This window comes from Budorcas taxicolor, chromosome 2 (genome assembly GCF_023091745.1).
Source record: "Budorcas taxicolor isolate Tak-1 chromosome 2, Takin1.1, whole genome shotgun sequence".
In the NCBI taxonomy this organism is placed as follows: domain Eukaryota; kingdom Metazoa; phylum Chordata; class Mammalia; order Artiodactyla; family Bovidae; genus Budorcas; species Budorcas taxicolor.
In genome coordinates this window covers 83,369,463-83,375,488 of record NC_068911.1, presented here as the reverse complement: position 1 = coordinate 83,375,488, position 6,026 = coordinate 83,369,463, and the positions used below count along the sequence as shown (strand labels likewise).

General features: G+C 36.4%; 1 non-coding gene across 1 annotated transcript; it reads left to right on the top strand.

The window, feature by feature from the left end:
* Positions 1-4,972: 4,972 nt before the first annotated feature.
* Positions 4,973-5,161, top strand: LOC128044094 (U2 spliceosomal RNA). The gene has a single exon (XR_008199066.1). It is a non-coding gene; the product is annotated as a U2 spliceosomal RNA (small nuclear RNA).
* The last annotated feature ends 865 nt before the right edge of the window (positions 5,162-6,026 follow it).

Genomic DNA, 6,026 nt, shown 5'->3' with positions numbered 1-6,026 from the left:
GAGAATATGCTACATGCCTAAAATTATGAATCTATAAAAAAATCTTTATTTTGAAAAATGTGAAATGAAGATTGCTTTTATATTTTAAAAAAAAAAGAGGATTCACCACTAGATTTTTACTAAAAGATCTTTTTCTGGATCAATATTTGGAAAAGAGAAAATTATCTCAGGACTGCCTGAGATTCAAGAAATAGTAAAAATTAATCAAGATAATGGTAATAAAGATTGTCTTTACAAAATAAGAGTTATTATATTTAATTTGTATAATTAGACAGAATTGAAATACTGGAAAATAATAGAATGCAAGTCAAGAGGAGGATGATCAGAGTTAATGGATAATATTTTGTATAATATTCTTTCTTTCATCAAAAGAGGAGGTTAACTGTTTTTATAAACTTCAGACTTTGCTAGGTTATTAAGTGCACAAGTTCAAGGGTGCCCATTAAAAGAGTTAAAATAGAAGGTATAATCTTAAATTCAACCCAATAGATGGAAAAGCAAAAACAAAATCCATTCACATAAAAAGGAGCATTTTCAGAAGCATAGAAAAAACAAATCAATAGCTCTAGCACCATATAAAATACTAAGACAAAAAATTCACTTATCAAAATAAATAAAATGAAACTAAATATTACAGCAAAAATGTAGACTTTTTAGGGATAAGCTTCTTTTAAAATTGAGCTATATTCTGTTTATAAGAGACATCTAAAAGTTAAAGATCCAAACACATTGAAAGCATGGAAAATGATACACCAGGCAAATAACAAAAATCCTGAAGTTCCTATATTAATATCAGAAATATGGACTTTAATACAAAAATTACTCTGGGGACAGAGACATCTCTACAAAGTGATGAATGTTGCCAGTCATCAGAAAGATGTATTAATTCTAAACTTTTATACATCTAATAAGATAACTTCAGAATACATAAAGCAAAGTGGAAGATTTTCAAATACATGTCTCATTGACCAAGCACAGAAAGGTGAATTATATATAATTTTGTAGCCAGAAATTAGAGAATATACATCTGCTCCAGTACATGAGGAACAAGAAAATCTTGATCTGTAACAAGATAAAAAATAATCTCAGTTAATATTAAACAAAATACATGATGCAAATCATTTTATTTGCAGTGTAGTTAATTAAAAAATGGTCTTCCCTTCTGGCTCAGTGGTAAAGAATCTGCTTGCAATGTGGGAGACCTGGGTTTGATCCCTGGGTTGGGAAGATCCCTTGGAGAATGGTAAGACTACCCACTCCATTATTCTGGCCTGGAGAGTTCCATGGCCTGTACAGTCCATGGGGTCACAAAGAGCTGGACACAACAGAGTGACTTTCACTTTAATTAAGAAATAAATAACAAAAAGTTAAATAAAGCATCCCATACATTTGGAGATATGAAACACAATTCTATAATTATAAAATAAGTAATAATGCAAAGTTAAAATATTTAGTACTAAACAATAAAAAATACAAAGACCAAATATGGGACAAAACCTATGGGATGCATCCAAACTAATCATTAGAAAGAAATCTATGATCTTTAATTATTACTTTAGAAAATACAAATCCATTATAAGAAATTAGAAATATAACAGTAGGCTACATTTGAAGAAAGTAGCAGGAAGAAGAAAATTTTAGAAGAGCTAAAATTAATGTGCTGTATGCTCAGTCATGTCACCTCTTTGCAGCCCCAGTCTCCATTGCTGATGGAATTTTCCAGGCAAGAATACTGGAGTGGGTTGCTATTTTCTACTCCAGGGAATCTTCCCAACCCAGGGATCAAACCTGAATCTCCTGCATTGGCAGATGGATTCTTTATCACTGGCATCACCTGGTAAGCCCCAAAATCAATCAAACAAAAATACAATAAATTCAACAAAGATAAAAGTTTATTCTTAAAGACTAATAAAACAGATGAGCTCCTACCAAGATTGAAGGAGGAAAATGAAAAGAGACAAATAAAAAATATTAAGGTTTTTTTTTTAAAGGTAATATAACCAATAAAAGAGGTGGGCTTCCCAGGTGGTGCCAGTGGTAAAAAATCTGCCTGCCAATGCAGGAGAAATAAGCGATCTGGGTTCGATCCCTGGACCAGGAAGATTCCCTGGAGAAGGGCATGGCAACCCACTCTAGTATTCTTGCCTGGATAATCCCATCAACAGAAGAGCCTGGCAGGCTACCGTCCATGGCGTCACAAAGAGTCAAATGACTGAAGTGACTTAGCACACACATACGCACAACCAAAAAGGTAGAAAGAAAATAAAACGATACTGTGAAAAATATCGTGTTAAAGACTTTGCAAAGTGATACAAAATGAAGGGTTTTAGAAATAAATTATCAAAAAGTTCTCAAGAAGAAACAATTCTTGAATAATCCTAAAAATAGTACAGAAAAATCAAAACAAAATTTTAACGATTTTCTGCAAAGCAAATAGTAGACATAGGTGATTTTAAAGTTGAGTTCTACCAATCCTTTGAGGACTAGACTATGCCAGCCTTTCAGAAACTCCGAGAGAACAGAAAAAGACAGACATTGCTCAGTTCTTGCTAACTCTAGAATTACCTTGATAGTCCACAGGGCCACAATGAGGAAAATGGTTCAGTAAAGAGTCAGTACTAGAAAGTTTTGTATATGCTTAAGCCTCAAATATTCGTTGGATCATAGACAAAGCATATCAACAGCCTCAGATATGCAGATGACACCACTCTAAATGCAGAAAGTGAAGAAGAACTAAATAGCCTCTTGATGAGATTGAAGAGGCAGAGTGAAAAAGCTGGCTTAAAGTTCAACATTCTCAAAACTAAAATCATGGCATCTGGTCCCATCATTTCATGGTAAATAAAAGGGGAAAAAGTGGAAGCAGTGACAGATTTTACTTTCCTGGGCTCCAAAAATCAATGTGGAAGATGACTACAGCCATAAAATTAAAAGATGTTTGCTCCTTGGAAGGAAAGCTATGACAAACCTAGACAAGTGTATTAAAAAGCAAAGACATGACATTGTCAACAAAGATCCCTATAGTCAAAGCTATGGCTTTTCCAGTGGTCATGTAGGGATGTGATAATGTGTGTGGGCATTCCCTCAGTCGTGTCCACCTTTTTGTGGCCCCATGGACTCTAGCCCACCAGGCTCCTCTATCCATAGAATTTTCCAGGTAAGAATACTGGAGTGGTTTGCCATTTCCTACTCCAAAGCATCTCCCCAACCCAGGAACTGAACCTGTATCTCTTTGCACTTCCTGTGATGGCAGGCAGATTTGTTACCACTGTGCTACTTGGAAAGATGCTACTGATGTTGACAGTTGGACCATAAAGAGCACCATAGAACTGATGCTTTCAAATTGTGGTGCTGGAGAAGACTCTTGAGAGTCCCTTAAAAAACAAGGAAATCAAACCAGTCAATTCTCAAGGAAATCAATCCTGAATATTCATTGGAAGCACTTATGCTGAAGGTGAAGCTCCAGTACTTTGTCCACCTGATGTGAAGAGCCAGCTCACCAGAAAAGACCCTGATGCTGGGTAAGACTGAAGGCAAAAGAAGGGGGCGGCAGAAAATAAAATGGTTAGATAGCATCACCAACTCAATGGACGTGAACTTGAGCAAACTCTGGGAGATAGTGAAGGACAGGGAAGACTGGCATGCTACATCCATGGGATCTCGAAGAGACAGGACACCACTCAGGGACAGAACAATAGAAGCAAACTTCAAATAGTATAAGGAGGATGGGGCGGGAGTGGGGTGATTGGATATCTGTAACCAACACACACACGAAAGAAGAAAATCAAGAAACCATTAGCTTAAGAAAGGGATTCATTAAAATAGCTAAAATGCTAATGAGAAGGAAAAGATTTTTTTAACTTAATAAGCAATTTCAAGGTGAAATAAATTTTAAAAGGCTTAGATATTAAAAACAATTCTTAATTTTACAAAAATAAGTAGACTGATGAAATTTAAAACATCAAGTAATTGAGCATTATATATGGTATAACTCATTTATATAAATATATTAAATGTTTTTGGTTTGGGGGATATTAAAAACTACAATTATATATATATACACATACGCACACACACACACATATATATACATATATTTGTTTAAGCCACAATTTAATATATCAATGCCCAGACAAAGGCCTGTAAGAAAGCTCTCTAAAGTGTTGACAAAAACTCCTCTGAGCAAGTGCGTAGGAGTTAACTGTGAATATTTTTAACATGATTTAATAAAAATACAAAATTTTTTCTCACTGCCAGGCAACTATGCTCATGAACATTCTCATTTTGTTGCAGGAGTGGGGGGCCCCTTCCAGCGCCTGAAAGTGGGCTCTTGTCTAACACTCAGAAATGAATCATCCGAGGAGACACATGTGTTGACAAAGCAAGAGATTTTATTGGGAATGGCTGCCTGGGCAGAGAGCAATAGAATAGGGTAAGGGAACCCAGGAGAAGTGCTTGGCCACATGGCTTGCAGTCTCAGGTTTTATGGTGATAGGATCAGTTTCCAGGTTGTCTTCAGCCAGTCATTCTAACTCAGAGTCCTTCCTGGTGGTGCACGCCTTGTTCAGCCAAGATGGATGCCAGTAAGAAGGGTTCTGGGAGGTGGTTGGACACGTGGTGTCATATTCCGACCTTTCCTGAACTCTCCCGGGTGGTGGTGGCTTATCCACCTTTTCATGTTGTTTTATCCATGTTCCACCTTTTCAGTTGTTTTATCTCCTGTCATAGAACAGCTCATGCAAATAGTCACTATGGTGCCTGGCCAGGGTGGGCGGTTTCAGTCAGTATGCTTCCCCTAACAATTTGAGGAATGTCAATAATCCATGCTTGATTCTTGTTAAGCATGTTCCGTGTTCTGGAACCTTACAAAGGGATTCTGCTCTTGTAAACTTGACATTTTCAAATTCTTTTTTGTCTCCAAAATAAGCCCAGTGGGCACACATATTTCTATTGCCTTTCTAAAATGATTGTCATCACTTCTCGGCCTTTTGGCTAAGATAAAGTATAGTATCTGTTGTTATCAGTTTAAAATGACTGCCAAGTTTTTAATCTGTTCCATGGCTAGCCATACATGCACAATATTTTGTTGTTGTTGTTGTTGGTTTTTAAGGCAAAAACATCAATAAATATCTTTTGGACCACTTTGAATGTGAAATTCTTCCTCTTAAAACAGCGGCAATCAAAAACCTCCAATTGCAGAGAAGTAAAGCATGTGGATTTAAATACAATCTCAAATTATAAAATCAACATACATACTGCAAACATGAACATGCATTAAATCCAAAGATTTTGCTAAAAGCAGTGAATATCAACTCAGTATTGGCCTGACAATACACCACTTCTAAACTCAGGGTATCTTTTTCCCCGAGTTTGTCCACTCTGACGACAGAGAAAGGGAAGAAATTCATTATTACTGGCCTGACAATTCTGTGACAGATTTTAGTCTCTTGGGTGTTTAAATACAATGGTTCAACAGATTTGAGCACCCATTAGAGGTCCAGATGAAGCTGACAGCCAACATCATTTGATCTTAAGTAAAAGGAGCGAGAGGAGTTTGGGGGTGTAAGAAACCAAACCGGTCTAGGTACTTCCCATGTGTATATGCAATGGCTGGTACAGTGGGGAACAGAAGTGAATACATAAATAAATCTGCCTTCAAATACTAAGGCGTGAGATAAAAATACAAGTTACTATTCAGTATAACAAAGAAGAGAATCAGTACTATTAATATCAGGAAAGAGAAGCAAAAAGACCAAAGATAGGTAAAGGATAGAGAGTTCATATCAAGAAGAAAATTCAAATGGAAAATTATGGGTGTGGTATGGGTGTGCATGCATATGTATATTTGCACACACATAGAGTGATGAGTGTGACATTTGAGCCAATTTATTAATAATGAATTTCAGAAAATCAGACATGAAGAGGTGGACCTGTAGGCTGAGGGAGCAGAGTAAATAAGACAATAATGTCAAGGAAATTTGGGTGAAGGGAGGTTCAATTCAGTTCAGTTCGGTCACTCAGTTGCG